At 38.5% G+C, this 18,206-nt stretch overlaps 1 long non-coding RNA gene across 1 annotated transcript; it reads left to right on the forward strand.

The window, feature by feature from the left end:
* Positions 1-406: 406 nt before the first annotated feature.
* On the forward strand, positions 407-2,592 carry LOC103434949 (uncharacterized). Its single transcript, XR_529349.4, has 2 exons — positions 407-623; positions 2,349-2,592. It is a non-coding gene; the product is annotated as an uncharacterized lncRNA (long non-coding RNA).
* Positions 2,593-18,206: the final 15,614 nt, after the last annotated feature.

Genomic DNA, 18,206 nt, shown 5'->3' on the forward strand with positions numbered 1-18,206 from the left:
CTCAAATACAATCTCAACACTATGTTTGCTACATATTGAATAAATAAAAAACGAATTTAAACAATATTACTGCTAACATATCGTGACAAAATCAATTTAAAATGATAAATTAAGACTAAATAAGGGCAATTCAATTAATAAGCCTTACTCAATAGCGAAAGCAAAGCCAAACCGGCAAAACCCAAAACTCTTTTATCTTATATACCTATGGAATCGTGCAACGGAAGCCCGCTCCCAGTCACTCTCTTTTCTCTGAGATTTTTTTAATGTGACCGTCACACGAGATGGTACATCACGTGTTTTCATATAAATAGTAGGATATATGTGTTAAAAGGTTAATAACTTAAAAATTAAAATTTTTCATCACTTACATAGAAACACACAATGTACCATCCATGTTCCTGTCACAACTAAAAATTTCTCCTATTTTCTCTCAAAACCCACAAAACGCCACCTTTTTATTTCAAAGAAGCCACATTTCCCCCTTTCCCTTTACTTCTTCTACAGAGGAGAGTCTAGGGTTTAACAAACATGTCTTCTGCTTCTCAGTTCCAAGCCCACCGTGGCCATGGCCTTCCCCATTTTTCAGTGCAGTCCCCTGAGACCTGCCATATTCAAGAAAGGTACCTTCTTTATCTTCCTCATTTAATTAATTAACTAATTTGTTGAGCTGTAAGTTTGCTACAGATAAACTCATAACCCCTGTTTTGTGTTAGGCTTTTGAAGGTGTTTTGGTAAACAGCAAATGCTTGTTCGTTTTATTTGTGATTGTGAGTAATGGGTTGTGATTATTTTGTCGATTTGTAAGTTTAGTGATCAGATTTCTTTCAGCATACATTGTGGGGTTCTTTGATTCAGAGAGAGAGAGAGTGTGTGTGTGAGAGTTTTTCGATTTGTTTGTTTGATACAAGCAATATTGAGGGAGGGGAAATTGAACTTAGGACCTCGGGTGAAGGGGTAAACGCCTTATCGCTTGAGCTACAAGCCCCTTGTTAGCCCTTACACTGTTAGGTTTGTTTGACAATGCTGATTTTCATCCAAATTTTGGATCTTTTAAGGAATTTAAGAGAAAAAGATCATGTTCATGTGGGTTTCTTTTAACTTGTCCAGTTTGTTTTGTATTCCTAGTACATTACCGCGATGGTGATGTATACATTTTCTACAAGGTTTCTTGTATTTGTGCTATTGAATGCTAGAAATACCTTGCCTAATCACGACTTCAACTTCCTTTACGGATTTATGCTGAAGAATTCGATACAGTTATAACAGCAGGTGGGAAATTTAACTATTAAGATGAATTACTTCAGAGGATCGGATATCATAACTCTCACATGCGGCTTAGATGGGGAGGATATCCTTAGGACCAGGAGAGAGAGGGGAGAGGCATTGTGATTTGTTGTACAATGAATGTGCAAAACATGTGCAAAAGCCAGTAGATGTCAATGCGGGTTTGTTTTATTTTAATATTCGATTTCAGAATATGAAAATCTCTAATGAGCTTTCACGTACATTTTGAGTCTTTTAAGAATTGAGACCTCTAGGCTCTAGGCATATATCTCTATAAAAGCATATTCATTTATACCTTAGTCATACAAAAGCATATGCATTTGTACCTTATTGTTAGAGTGGGCAGTGACTTATGGGTATGGAGCACATGCATATGGACCTTGTTGCAGCAAACATATGTCATGATCGAGGGGAAAGTTTTACAAGAAAAGAGGAAAAGATGATGACGTAACAGTTTAGAAAATATTTCCACCTTTAATACCAGTTTAGGTTGAAACTTTCTGTAAAATTTAAGTTTAGGAATTTTCTTTGCTGAAGTCAAGGAGTTTCCGTCTTGCTTTGTATTTCCAAGTGGTTATTTAAGCTCAGTACGTCGGGATTAATGTTTTGAACTAGTTCGGTTATCTTTTGTAGTTTATTCCTTGGCCAAAGCTACTAGGGTCAGATTTAGTTGAACTGTACTCAATGGTCAAGCCTAGCGCTTGATGTTCATTGCATTCTCACAATGGTTTCATGCCCAAGAACTTGATATTTCCGACAAAATTTTAGGTAATAGGCTTGAAGAGAGAGAATCATAAGTTTTTCAGGGTCATATTGCTTTCTCAGAACCTCCTTGTTTTTAACACATTGCTTAAACCTCCTAATTTCAAGTAACTTATGATGAAGCATAATTTATCCAGTGATTCAGATACGAGAATTTGGAAAATTACCGAAACAGTTCACTTTTAGGTTCTTCAAATGGAGTAATTATTGGTTTTGTTCAGATTAGCAATGCTTATTTATAACTGCTAATTTGTATCTAGTTTTCGTTTACTAACACTTGTTCTGTTTGATCAATTTAGGTTCAGGGACAGTAATGGCTGCTCGAAGGAACATGATCCCCTCAAACATTGTACATGAAAGATTTTCTCGTTAAAGGTACTGTTGTTGGGTTTATGTATTTGTAATACATAAGGGTTTGACATAGGGAATGAAGCCGATTGGTCCGTGTAGCATAGTTAGAAATCTAATATTCACAAATTGTTGTAAAGTGCTATCACATTGACATATTTTGGATAATAGATTTGGTGCTGCAACTTCTGGCTATAGGCTTATCATAATAATTTGATATCTAAATCGCAATTTGCAAGTGGAGGGAAATATCACGGAAGTCTATTTTTAACTTGATCTCCCTGCATGATATGACAAGGCTCTCTTTAGAAGTTTACATAGTTTCTTGGTTTTTGTTATGGCAAGTAGTGACGATTAGACTCCCCTTAGACCTGGCTGCCCCTGCCTTCTTCTTGGTTATGAATCCTGATGACATCTATGCATGATCTAGTGGGAGTGAAAAAGATCCCCTGAAGAAATCTGCAACACCTATTCTCTTGAACAATGTGGGTCTCTCTGGGTAATGAGGCTCGGTGCAGGTCCCGTATCTCTGTCCAGTTTCGGGCTGTAAAATGTGGCTATGGACAGCCTCTCGTTCTCCCGATTAACCGTTGCATGATCTTCGATGCTGCGGTAAATTCAATCTGTCACAATCTGTCAAATGTGAGAGACATCTAGCTAATGTCAATCTAAATTATGCATTCAAATTAACAGCCTAATAACGTAACATATGATATTATTTGACAATAAAAGCATTGTTCAGGGGTTTTAGAGGAACCCAAATCTCATCCTTGTTTTAATCTGAAGGCCTTCGATTTCATTGACCACGAGGACAACGTCCGAGCAAGGGTTGAGGCCAATGGCGAGCCTAACGGTAAATTGAGGAAAAAAAAGCATTTCATTAAAAAAAGAGAGTAGATCTTGAGGTGTTCACGGGAAGGAAAAGACTTAATAGGAAGCGAAGTTGATGTCAATTTATTCAATCGAAAAGATGAACCTAGGGTCTAATATTGGAGATGTTTTTGTCCTACTTAAAAGTGTGATACCATCTTTTGAATCATATTTTATAAATCATATGATGTGTAAGTTGATGGTTGGAAACCTTCTTTTTAGACCATATTTTTTGAGTCATTAAAGATGAAATCCAAGTATTAACCGACATACCATGTGGTCCACAACACACCTATGCAATATCACTTCACACAACTAGACAATATTAGGTTGTCAATAACATATCAAGATGATTTTCGCATAACTTGCACAAAAACTATGCTACAATACTATAGTGCTATTTGAGAACATTGTGTTGAGAATGTATTTCAAATTAATGTGAGAATGGGTTTGCAATAGCTTATAAATAAATTGAGGTTCTACTATAAATCCAATTAGCAAACGTTTTTCATGGTATCAGTGTTCGTTGTCCAACGTGTGAAGCCAATGGCTATACGTACTCCAGTGTTGTCCACGCGTTTGACCTGAAAATTCGTCACTCATGAGAAGCATATTGAGAATTTATTCCACATTGATGGGAGAATAAACCTTGCATGAGTTTATAAGTAAGCCGGTTACTCTCCTATATTATCAATTAGTTTTATAATGAAATCTCAACTTTGTTTCACATTATTGCGATATTATTCTAACTTTGAGAGTACACGGTCGTTTGTTTTTAATATTATTTTATACAAATACAATGTACCTGGATTTTAGACAAGATCCAAAGTTAGATTTCTCTGGTGCCCCCAATTGTGTTACTTCTTGAACAAAAACAAACAAACAAACAAGTTGTATTATTTCAGAAAATGACTCACTAATTCTGTTGATGCACAAAATCAGTGAGGACTTTGGTACAACAGAAAGTGTTAAGATTGTGACATTTGCTAGATTACTCCGGTCACTAGTGTGGATAAATATGTAAATGGATAGAGACAGGGAAGCAAACACAAGATATACGTGGTTCACCCAGATTGGCTTCGTCCACGGAGTAGAGGAGTTCTCATTAATTGTGAAGGGTTTACACAAGTACATAGGTTCAAGCTCTCCTTTAGTGAGTCTAGTGAATGATTTAGTACAAATGACATTAGGAAATATTATGAGAGAATGATCTCTATTTATAGAAGAGAGTTTCTAGTTTCATTCTGACATTGACATGTGTCGTGTTGTGATTGGCTTCTGATGTTGACATATGTCGCGCTATGATTGGCTTCTGATGTCGACACGTGTCGCGCTGTGATTGGCCTCCTGGTTGGAGGGAAACTCTTCTGGGTCATCGATGGTATAACGTTGACCAGTGCTCAGTAGTTTTGGGATTGGTCAAGTATGGTACAAACAGTGCTCCCCTAAGTTCCCGAGTGAGGAAAGCTCATCGGTTGGGGACTTGCAAAATCCAAGCCATTGAGTAATCACGAAACTTCTAAGTACCGAAGTGTGGTATCATTTTCACTTGCCTTATCTTTCTCATATGTAGATGTGGCATCTTCTTTGGAAGTACTTTTCCTTCTTCCAGGGGTGGTATCTTTAACCGATGAAGATGTACAAGGTAATGTATCAATTTCACTTGAAGCTTACTTGTAGTTTCGGGCTTGGTCAAGTGCGATACAAACCCTATAGTAGGAGTCCCCCAAATCACCGAGCTAGGAGATTTGCCGAAGGAGGTAACAAACAAGGTAAGCAATCAGACTTCCAAGCAAGCAACCTGGATTGGAGGTTCGACTTCGGCTTTAGGTTGATTGTTCTCCTTCTCCTTGTGTCGTAAACAGCAACAAGGATAAGAAGAAGCAAATGGAGAAGAAATGATATAAGATACTTTTGCTTTTGAAGAAGTAACTTTCCACATGCTTATTCTTGAACTGGGCTGAAGGGTTTTCTGGTTTTCTCTAGAGTATAAGGCCGACTCAAGAATTTGAAGGTCAAAACAACTCCATCAAATCTAGAGTACGTTCGACCCTGATGATATGTGATACTTTTGCTGTTGACAAAGTAGTGGATGTATCGGCACATGTTTTGTTACGCTTGCCTCCACATGCTTCCTTGTATCCTTCTCACTTGCCCTATTTGTTCCTCAAGCATGTGTGGTATCTTCTCTGGAAGCATAAGATGTTGAAGATGAGTACTTGAGAGCAATGCCAGGTAAGTAATCAGGTAAGGGGTTCCAGGCCGTCAGTTCCTGACTGGAAGCTTGATTTCAAGTGCTGACTGATTGCTTTATTTCTTCTTATCTTGCAGGTAAGAACAAGGGCAAAGGAAAGACAGGGAAAAAGCATGATATGTGATACTCTTGCTTTTAACCCTGATGATATGAGATACTCTTGCTCTAGTCTGGCTTGTTTGCAGAGGTATTATCGGGGGGAAAAGAAGCTGAGTACTTCGAGAGACTCTGCTGAGAGTGCCTTCTCGAATGTGAAGAAAAGTTGAGCATTTTTTTTATTTGCAGGTCTGCCTGGCTGTGGAGGATGGAGGTCGACATATATATGAGTCTCCCTAACAACAAGTAGTAGTGTTATTCCTTTACCCTTCTTGGTCATATCAATGTAGTGGGAGTTGCAAACTTCACGTGTTTTAACTTTGTTAGAGCACTTTGAAAAAGTGGTCTGTGGTATCTGGAAAGCTGATGTTGCGTGTGAAGATTACAGACAAGCTTTATCCAAGGAAATCTGGCTCTCGAAGTTCGGAGAGCGGTGCCTCTTCGGTTTTCGAGCAAGCAATCATGTCGAGGATCTGGCTCTCGAGATTCAGATAACACTGCCTTTTCAATTTTTGAGAAAGCAATCCTGTTTGGAGTCTGACTCTTGAGATTCGGAGAGCAGTGTCTCTTCGATTTTTGATAAAGTAATCCTATTGGAAGTCTGGCTCTCGAGATTCGGAGGGCCGTGCTTCTTCAATTTTTGAGCATGTAATCCTGTTGGGAGTCTGTCTCTCGGGATTCAGATAGTGGTGCCTCTTCGATTTTTGAGCAAGCAATCTTGTTGGGAGTGTTTTCTTGAATGTGAGTAAAGGTTGGGCATTTTTGCCAGTCTGCCTTGCCACGAAGCACGGAGGTTGACACACATTGGGACTTTCTAGTTATCAAACAGTGGTGCTGTTCCTTTACCCTTGTGGGTAATAGTAGGGTAGCTGGACTTTCAAAATTTATGTGTCTAAACTTTGTCAGATATCTTTGGCAAAGTTATCTGTGGTACCCGAGGAGCTGATGTTGCGTGTGGAAAGTGGTGCCTCTTCGAAATCCGAAGAGTGGTGCCTTTTCGATTTTTGAACCAATGGCCATGTTGCCCTTTCTTTTATAAGAGCACTAATTGTGTGCAAGAAATACATTCAGAGAGTTATTACTTGTAGGAATTTTCCCCTTACTTCAGAGATTTATTGCACCTCATTTCTCCTTCATCATTTCTGAGAATGTCTGGCCCATCTGACCGTCGTTTTGACTTGAACTTTGGTGAAGAGGCAGCCATGCCTTCTCAAGACAACATATGGCACCCATCATTCTTATCCCCTACTGGTCATTTTACCGTTGGGGACTCTGTGATGAAGAATGATATAACCGCTGCGATGGTGGCCAGGAACCTTCTCACTCCCAAAGATAACAGACTATTTTCCAAACAATCTGATGAGTTGGCTGTTAAGGATTCTCTGGCTCTCAGTGTTCAGTGTGCAGGTTCTGTGTCTAATATGGCCCAACGCCTATTTGCTCGAACCCGTCAAGTTGAATCATTGGTGGCTGAAGTGATAAGTCTCAAACATGAGATCAGAGGGCTCAAGCATGAGAATAAACGATTGCACAAGCTCGCACATGACTATGCTACAAACATGAAGAGGAAGCTCAACTAGATGCAGGAATCTGATGGTCAGATTTTACTTGATCATCAAAGGTTTGTGGGTTTGTTCCAAAGGCATTTATTGCATTCGTCTTCTGGGGTTGTACCGCGTAATGAAGCTCCAAATGATCAACCTTCGATGCCTCCTTCTTTTGGGGTTCTGCCTAATACTGAGGCTCCGAATAATCACACTTTGGTGCCTCATCTTTCTGGGGCTCTGCCGACTACTGAGACTTCTCCTGAGCAACCTTTGTGAATGCTCCATTTTGTTTGTTTATTTTGATTCATGTATATGTACATAGTTGTAACTTATCGGAGATATCAATAAACAAGTTTTGCTTCATTTCAACGTATTGTGTTAAATACACCAAGGCCTTCTTCACTAAGTTCTTTAAATTTTTCCTTTTGTTGAAACTTGTATGTTGAAGTTTTGTGAGTGAAGCATGTAGGTTAAGGTAATGCTCCCTTAATTTCCTGAGTGAGGAAAACTTCTCGGTTGGAGACTTGAAAAAATCCAAGTCACTGAGTGGTCGTAAAACTTCCGAGTATCAAGATGCAGTAGCATATGGTAGGAGTCCCCCAAGTCTTCGATCGAGGGAGTTGACCAATGAGGTGTCTTGCTAGTAGCCAAGTTTCCAAAGTAACAAAACTTCACAATTTTCCTTTCTAAGTGGTAGCCCAAAACTCATCTTTCATATATATTTGTTATAAAAGTTGTTAGGCCTAAAAAAGAGGAGGCCTTGGCATTTTATTTTCAATTTTTTTCAATTTTCGAAATTTCGAATTTCCGAAAAAATAAATAAATATATATATATATATATTAAGCTTTATAGGTGAACTTTGTAGGTGAAGCTTTGAGGTTGAAGCTTTGTTGGGTACCATGAATTGATTTTGCTTCACACTATCTTGATCAAGATAGTGTGAAGTTTTTGTAGGTGAATCTTTTGTGTTGAAGCTTTGTAGGTGAAGCTTTTGTAGGTGAAGTTTTTGTAGGTGAAGCTTTTGTGGGTGAAGCTTTTGTGGTGGGTGAAGCCTTTGTTGGTGAAGCTTTTATGGATGAAGCTTTTATGGATGAAACTTTTGTGGTGGGAGAAGCTTTTGTGGGGGAAGCTTTTGTGGGTGAAACTTTTGTGGTGTAGGAAGCTTTTGTGGGTGAAACTTTTGTTGGTGAAGCTTTTGTGGTGGGTGAAGTTTTTTGTGGGTGAAGCTTTTGTGGTGGGTGAAGCTTTTATGGGTGAAGCTTTTGTATGTGAAGTTATTGTGGGTGAAGCTTTTGTGTTGAAGTTCCTTCATCACCTTTCATCACCTGGTTGGTGGCACGATGACGAGTTCTTTCTTCACCTAGTTGGTGGCATGAATGGCAAGTTGCCAAATGATATTAGAGTACGGGTTGTACATTTCATCACCTGGTTGGTGGCATGAAGAAAAGTACGGGTTGTACATTTCATCACCTGGTTGGTGGTATGAAAGAGAGTACGGGTTGTGCATTTCATCACCTGGTTGGTGGCATGAAGATGAGTTCCTTTTTCACCTGGATGGTGGCATGAGTGGTAAGTTTCCAAATGATATTAGAGTACGGGTTGTACATTTCATCACCTGGTTGATGGCATGAAAGAGAGTATGGGTTATACATTTCATCACCTGGTTGGTGGCATGAAAGAAAGTACGGGATGTGCATTTCATCACCTGGTTGGTGGCATGAAAGAGAGTACGGGTTGTGCATTTCATCACCTGGTTGGTGGCATGAAGATGAGTTCCTTTTTCACTTGGATGGTGGCATGAGTGGCAAGTTGCCAAATGATATTAGAGTACGGGTTGTACATTTCATCACCTGGTTGATGGCATGAATGAGAGTATGGGTTGTACATTTCATCACCTGGTTGGTGGCACGATGACGAGTTCTTTCTTCACCTAGTTGGTGGCATGAATGGCAAGTTGCCAAATGATATTAGAGTACGGGTTGTACATTTCATCACCTGGTTGGTGGCATGAAGAAAAGTACGGGTTGTACATTTCATCACCTGGTTGGTGGTATGAAAGAGAGTACGGGTTGTGCATTTCATCACCTGGTTGGTGGCATGAAGATGAGTTCCTTTTTCACCTGGATGGTGGCATGAGTGGTAAGTTTCCAAATGATATTAGAGTACGGGTTGTACATTTCATCACCTGGTTGATGGCATGAAAGAGAGTATGGGTTATACATTTCATCACCTGGTTGGTGGCATGAAAGAAAGTACGGGATGTGCATTTCATCACCTGGTTGGTGGCATGAAAGAGAATACGGGTTGTGCATTTCATCACCTGGTTGGTGGCATGAAGATGAGTTCCTTTTTCACTTGGATGGTGGCATGAGTGGCAAGTTGCCAAATGATATTAGAGTACAGGTTGTACATTTCATCACCTGGTTGATGGCATGAATGAGAGTATGGGTTGTACATTTCATCACCTGGTTGGTGGCATGAAGAGGAGTTCCTTCTTCACCTAGTTGGTGGCATGAGTGGCAAGTTGCCAAATGATATTAGAGTATGGGTTGTACATTTCATCACCTGGTTGGTGGCACGAAGATGAGTTCCTTCTTCACATTTATCACCTGGTTGGTGAGAATAAAGGCAAGGTGTCGAGGCACATTGTAGCAAGTGTCGAATACACAAAGTATGTTGAACCCTTTCGAAGCACAGTTGGCTTATGTATGGATGTGTTGGAATATATGATGTTTATGTATGAATGTGTTGGAATGTATGATGTTTATGTATGAATGTGTTGGAATGTATAAGGTTTATGTTGATTGATATGAGTGATGTTTATGAATGTTTTGCTATGCATGAAGGGATCCATGTTTTTGATATGTGAACCATGTTGGTCGTAACACTTAGTATCACATACTTTGTGTCAAATGATGCATGTTGAAGCTCTGAGTTAGAGTATAAGGGTAGGTCAGCGTAGACCAAGTGTTCCAGTGCTAGGAAAGCAAAAGACTTAGAAGAAGTTGTCTGAATTCCCTCTTCTTTAAATATTTATCGAATGGCTTGTGTGACAAAAGATCTCAAGTGGTTGAGAATCAAAACATTTGTAATGTGTATTCCTTCTTATAATAGCATTTCCTTCAATACTTAGTCATCCACTTTGAAAGAGTGACGCTTGGCCCCATAGTCATAATCGTCGACGGTACGTTCACCCCTGGTTGTCTTGATACGAACTTTTATCCCTCTTGTTGTAATGGGCTTGCTGAGAGTAAAAATCCCTCATCTTACCAAGAAACAGATACGTTTGGTGACTTAGTGAGTAGCTAAATGAGGCAGGAGATGATGCAATGGGTGTGTGAATGGCCAATATCTCCTTACTTGGTAGAACTTGACTTCCACTTCCCATTTATTGATAAGGGTTAACCATATGAGGGTTCCCTTGGTATGTCCTTGCTTTGGTGGATGTGTGGTTGTAAGCATGTGCCATCACCTCAGAATAAGTCTTCCAAGTGTTGGCATTGATCATGTACTTGAAGAAACAATCACGTAGGCCTGCCGTGAAGGCCTTGAGGGCGGTCTTGTCATCTGTCTCAATGCAGCGAGAATACTCATGGCTGAAGCGACCGGCATACTCTCGTAGTGACTCGTCCGGCTTCTGACGAATAATGTACAAGTCATTTGCAGAATGCAAGTGATCGGTCTGGAATATGTGTTGAGAGACAAACAGTTTCCTCAATTCCTCAAATGAGTCTACTGTCTCGGGTGGAAGACGACAATACCAGTTTAGAGCTCCGCCAGAGAGGATGGAGGGGAAGAGAAGACACCACTCTTCGTCGGTGTGCATCTGATATGCCATGGTGGACTCAAAGAGGTTAAGGTGTTCAATTGGGTATTTCCTTCCAGTATAGAGTTGTAAACCAAGCATTTGTTTTGTCTTCGCTTGAAGGGGGTCTCGATGATCCTTTTTGTGAGAGGGCCAGACCTGGGTTGGTTCCAGTCAGGTATCTCAGCCTGACGTTCGACTTTTAACTTGTTTACTTCCTCAAGGAGTTGTAGGACAAAAGGGTTCTGAGTAGAGTCATGTACCACTAGAATTTTCTTTCGTAAGTCTTCATCGCCTCTTGGAAGTAGGAAAGTTTGAGTAAGGGCGTGTGATTTTTTCTTGGACTCGCCATACTGACTTCTAGGCGAGTCTGTCGGAATACCTCAAAGTCCCCCGTACCTTCATGTTCCTCTGGAACATGTCGTTCCCCCTAGATTGGCAGCTGGCCTGGATCGTGGGAAGGGACCGAGTCTTTCAGAAACCCTTGGGTCATTGATCTTCGAGCATATGTGGAGGGGATTCTCTTGACGTTGCTTTAGGAAGTCTTGGCAGTCACGATAAATGACTTTCGATCCTTCCAACCCTTCTGCAAGGAGGTGTCTTCCTCCACTTCTTCTACTTCGGGCCAAAGCATCTGGGTTGAGAGAAGTCTCATGTTGATCAATGTTTTGATGATTAGCTCGCTCCTTATCAGGGATACCCATGTCGAAATGAGGTGACCCTCCGTGTTGGGGGGGCACCCAGATGATGGTTGATGTCCACAGGGGCAACGAGCTCTCGTGTTTAAATACGCCTAGTTTCGTGGAACGTCTTAAAGAGCTTCTTATACTGCTCTTGGAGGACCTCATTCTTCATTGTTATCTTGTTGTTCTGAGCTTCTAGCTCATCGACTTTAGCTTGAAGAGCAACCCTCTTTCCTTCATTCTTTCGTTGCTTCGCACTAGGTGCAAGGGGGGTGTCATTATGTGTGTTGTGGCTTCATTCGCTCCCCATGTTGGAGAGGGATGTCTGGTCAAAAAAGAGTGTACGAATGGTGGAAACTAGCTTGGCAAAGCTGAAGAGAGTGAGAATAAGTGTCGTTTCCCACAGACGACGCCAAATGTTGATGCACAAAATCAACGAGGACTTTGGTACAACAGAAAGTGTTAAGTTTGTGACATTCGCTAGATTGTTCCGGTCACTAGTGTGGATAAGTATGTAAATGGGTAGAGACAGGGAAACAAACACAAGATATACGTGGTTCACCCATATTGGCTACGTCCACGGAATAGAGGAGTTCTCATTAATTGTGAAGGGTTTACACAAATACATAGGTTCAAGCTCTCTTTTAGTGAGTACTAGTGAATGATTTAGTACAAATGACATTAGGAAATATTGTGAGAGAATGATCTCTATTTATAGAAGAGAGTTTCTAGTTTCATTCTGACATTGACATGTGTCGTGTTGTGATTGGCTTCTGATGTTGACACGTGTCGCGCTATGATTGACTTCTGATGTCGACACGTGTCATGCTGTGATTGGCCTTTTGGTTAGAGGGAAACTCTTCTGGGTCCTTGACGGTATAACGTTGACCGGTGCTCAGTAGTTTCGGGATTGGTCAAGTATGGTACAAACAAATTCTAGTAATGCCCTTAAGTTTAATATAACAAACAATGTCATTACGTCAAACACTTGTCTCCGGTAATTATCAATATATGCATACAAAAAAAATGGCACTTAAATCTTCTTGACAATCACCTCCAATCAATTGCACCGATCCCTCCACTTTGAGGATGAGGAGGCATGACCATTATTGGTTTCCATCTTATCCAGAGAAACCAGATCACAAGTAGCTTTCTACTCTAATTTGGATATAAGGTTACGATCCAAATCTTAAACCTAGAATTAAACCGCTACACCGTGACTTATTTTTGAATCCATTCGATCTCTTAAAAGGATTACTAATCCTTGAACTTTTCAAGGAATCCTTCATCAATGGTTGTGAATGACTGATTTCTCTCAATCTTTTCGACCTTGGTTATGTAGGAGCAAGTCAGACAGATTGAGAAATAGAACCATGTAATTTGATTCGTTTCTCAATAGCCAAAGAATACTTCCAACAAGATATATATCGAAGAATTAGTGCTAGGTTATTTATCTGAAGCTTGGTCGAAAATTCCATAAAAAATTAGCTTTTTATGATTACATCAGCAGTAAGGCAAAGGAGTGGTTGTTCAGATTTCGCCTTTCTAAAGGAACATAAGCTATAACAATTGTGTCTCCCTCTTCCAAAACAACCGGAAATGTTATAAAAAGGTATGCCACGACGTACAAACCGTTCGTGCTCCTCTTTATCACTAAACATAGAATGTCCTAATTAACCACCCAACAAATATTCCAACCTTGTTTTCCATTGTGCCAGTAGCATATGTTTACTTATCATGAAAGAAAATGTAAGATATGAGTATCATTCTCATTTATGGCAAGTAGTAGTGACGATTAGACTCCCCTTAGACCTGGCTGCCCTTGCCTTCTTCTTGGTTATGAATCCTGATGACATCTATGCATGATCTAGTTGGTGTGAAAAATATCCCCTGAAGAAAATCTGCCGCGGGTCTCTCCCGGGTAATGATGCTCGGCGCAAGTCCGTATCTCTGTCCAGTTTCGGGCTATAAAATGTGGCTATGGACAGCCTCTCATTCTCACGATTAACCGTTGCATGATGTTCGATGCTGCGGTAAATTCCATCTATCAAATGTGAGAGACATTTAGCTAATGTCAATCTAAATTATGCATTCAAATTAACAGTCTAATAACATAACATATGATATTGTTTGACAATAAAAGCATTATTCAGGGGTTTTAGAGGAACCCAAATCCCATCCTTTTTTTTTTATCTGAAGGCCTTCGATTTCATTGACTACGAGGACAACGTCCGAGCGAGGGTTGAGGCCAATGGCGAGCCTAACGGTAAATTGAGAAAAAAAGCATTTCATTAAAAAAAAGAATAGATTCTTGAGGTGTTCACGGAAAGGAAAGGACCTAACAAGAAGTGAAGTCGAAGTCAATTTATTCAATCAAAAAGATGATAGGACATGGACGGAGCCAATGAAGGTTCACTGGGGGCAGATGTCCCCACTCAAGTAATTCGTTTGTTTAGTTGCAGATTACAATTATATAATATACACATGTTATCTTTGAAGAAAATATATGTATTTAATATCCAACATACATTCATTCTACTTATACTTCATATCAAATATTATATGAGCAATAGTGCTCTTGTTCTGTCATTCAAACTGAAAAAAAAACTCTCTCCTGCCTATCATGTACTTATATTTTTCTCATCACTTTGCCACTTTCCACTACTATATTGAAATTTTTGTAACATTGGAATTGTGATACATCATCATTTGAAACCATCCTTAATATCATATTGCATATAACCATACTATAATAAGGTTTTCTTAGTTGTTTTCGATTACCCTCACTAGAAGAAATTTCTGACTCCGTCCCTGACCTAGGGTCTATCATTGGAGATGCTCTTATCTCAGTTAAAAGTGTGATGTTAAAGGACAATCTTTTGAACCATATTTTATAAATCATATGATGTGCAGGGTGATGATTGAAAACCTTCTTTTTAGATCATATTTTTTGAATCATTAAAGATGGAATCCAAGTATTAACTGACATACCATATGGTCGATAACACACCTACGCAATATCACTTCACAAAACTAAACAATATTATGTTGTTGATAACATATCAAGATGATTTTCGTATAACTTGCACAAAAACTATGCTACAATACTATAGTGCTATTTGAGAACATTGTGTTGAGAATGTATCTCAAATTAATGTGAGAATGGGTTTGCATGAGCTTATAAATAAATTGAGATTATAATATAAAAATTCGTTACTCGTGAGGGGCATGTTGAGAATTTATTCCACATTGATGGAAGAATAAACCTTGCATGAGTTTATAAGTAAGTCGGCTACTCTCCCATATTATCAATTAGTTTTATAATAAAATCTCAATTTTCTTCACATCATTGCGATATTATTTTCACTTTGAGAATAAACGGTCGTTTGTTTTTAATATTATTTTATACAAATACAATGCATCTGGATTTTAGATAAGGTCCAAAGTTAGAGGATTTCTTTGGTGTCTCCAACTGTGTTACTTCTTGAACAAAAACAAACAAACAAACAAGTTGTATTATTTCAGACAGTGACTCACTAATTCTAGTAATGCCCTTAAGTTTAATATAACAAACAATGTCATTACGTCAAACACTTGTCTCCAGTAACTATCGATATATTCATACAAAATAAATGGCACTTAAATCTTCTTGACAATCTTTTTCGAACTTGGCGGCAGCAATCGATCGACACCTCTAATCAATTGCACCGATCCCTTGAATTTGAGGGTTGTCCACTTTGAGGATGAGGAGGCATGACCATTATTGGTTTCCATCTTATCTAGAGAAACCAGATCACAAGTAGCTTTCTACTCTAATTTGGATATAAGGTTACGATCCAAATCTTAAACCTAGAATTAAACCGCTACACCGTGACTGATTTTTGAATCCATTCGATTTCTTAAAAGGATTACTAATCTTTGAACTTTTCAAGGAATCCTTCATCAATGGTTGTGAATGACTGATTTCTCTCAATCTTTTCGACCTTGATTATGTAGGAGCAAGTCAGAAAGATTGAGAAATAGAACCATTTAATTTGATTCGTTTCTCAATAGCCAAAGAATACTTCCAACAAGATATATATCGAATAATTAGTGCTAGGTTAGCTGAAAACCATAGTTTATCTGAAGCTTGGTCAAAATTCCAAAAAAAAAAAACTAGTTTTTTATGATTACATCGGCAATAAGGCAAAGGAGTGGTTGTTCAGATTTCGCCTTTCTAAAGGAACATCGGCTATAACAATTGTATCTCCCTCTACCAAAACAACCGAAAGTGTTAAAAAAAATTAAAAAAAATAAAAAAAAGTATGCCACGACGTACAAAGCGTTCATGCTCCTATTTATCACTAAATATAGGATGTCCTAATTAACCACCCAACAAATATTCCAACCTTGTTGTCCATTGTGCCCGTAGCATATGTTTAGTTATCATGAAAGAGAATGTAAGATATGAGTATCATTCTCATTTATGGGAGAGTGTAAAATACATATCATTTCCACAACATCTCTCTATATAAACATGTGTCAATATAAAGGCATGTTTGCTTATCATGTATGAGGATGGGAATGATGGGTGATTCTAATCTTGTGTTTACTATGAAGAAATTTGAGGTTCTATTATAAAATTACTTGACAATATGAAAAATAACACAACTTCTAATAAATTCTTGCATAGTTTGATCCCTTACCGATGTGGAATGCTCTAACCATATGAGCCGCATCAGTTTTGAATACGGGATACTTGAAAAAGAAAGATATCTCAACGTAGGAAGTGGTCCTTCAAATCCTCATTCAAATCCACATGGTTTGACGACTTCCTTGATACATTCCCCATGTAAAGTTGAAATCTTTGGATGAGAGATTAGTTTACTCTCGCATCATGGCTTTATTTTAATAACCCATTCTAATAATTAACCTTCCATTATCCACCAACAAATTAAGATCTATGTATATCACAAGAAATTTTTCAGTATATTGGAAACACGATCTGTTATATCAAGTGTAATAATAAAATTGGTACTTAAAAAATAAAATCCAACTAATTATATTATGACACTTAGTGTACCAGACCGTATTCTCAACACATTGAAAAATCTCCCGCATTTTAGGCTTTTGAGGGTGGAGAGATTTTTTAGAATACCCGAGCACGGGTACGTACGCCGTATGTTCTTTTACAAGTAGAGCGATACTTGGGGAAAAAATAAGAACTTTCTTTCACTTCTATAATTTCATATAACGTATTGTCCTATATTTCAGCCACGTTGAAAAATTTCTCCGAAGAGTGAATGGAATGCATTGGTCTTAGGACCATGCCACCATGTCCAATATCAGGTTTATTACCCCAATTGTTTGATAAGCATGCATGTTGAGTCCTCCAAGATCTTGGAAATTAAGAAGTGCTTATTTCCCGCATATTTACAACGGCGACCGAGAATAAAATTATCACTTTATTTGATCATTTTCTACTTCTTTCCCCTCGCCCTACAAATTGAGGAATGTACGTACGTGGAAGCCCTAATCTTCTTTTTTTTTTTTTAATATAGGAAACCCTAACGTGTTAAGACTGAGACTTCAGTATTAAACAGAATGGAAAGATTCTAATTCAACCAAATAATAGAGTTCAATCAATTCAACAAAGTGTGCTTGAAGAAATATTCTTGGTTTGTATTTACTACGCTTTAGTAGCAAGGAATACGAATCCTACCCCTTCGAAATTAATCGATTTTCGAATATAAATAGAGAACCAAATGCATATCAGATTATAGATATTTTGGCCATTGATGAAGTCCATTTCTTTGCTCTGGAAGGTCACCATCCACTAACTTTCGGATATTCTATTTAATCATGAATTCTTGGAATCAATATTAACCACTCCAAGAATATGTATTAATTAATTCTAAATTAGCTATCTAGTTAATCATCATAAAATACTCAAAGCACATTAGACAGTTAGCCCTTCAACTACTTTAAGGACAGCTTTTTCAGTGTTCCAGAAACACAGTTTAATACACAAAGTGTCGCAATATAATTAGTTGAAAATTTGAAGAAAACAAAATTTCCAACTTATTGCATTATGACACTTGGTATACACAGCTCGGCACACTAAAAAATTTCTCCAAGAGATTAAATTGGCCAACTTGAGTTAAAAAAACCATCATACTTGCATCAGTTGTATTAATTTGTGGTTAAAACATGACTAATTGCCCTTCCAATTCCCAGCAGCATGTATGTCACTCACGTCAGTCGTAATCCTTAGTAATAATTAAGTATCTTTGGGGTCTTTTGATCGGATCGTTTCGATATGTAAGTTGTAATGATACTTCACATCAACCTCTACGTAGCCTAAAATTATATACAATCTTTTTTTTCTCAAAGAACATGAAACATGCATGTGCCATGTATGATGACCCAACAGAAACATGGCATATATATATATACAGGGAGCTTAAGGGGAGGGATCCCCATTTTTTCAAAAAAAATGGGGACACGCTCCCCACCGTTAGATTGACTTTAATGAAATTGTGTGGTTGAGATTAAAACACAGGCCATAGAATCT

This window comes from Malus domestica, chromosome 05 (genome assembly GCF_042453785.1).
Source record: "Malus domestica chromosome 05, GDT2T_hap1".
Lineage (NCBI taxonomy): Eukaryota > Viridiplantae > Streptophyta > Magnoliopsida > Rosales > Rosaceae > Malus > Malus domestica.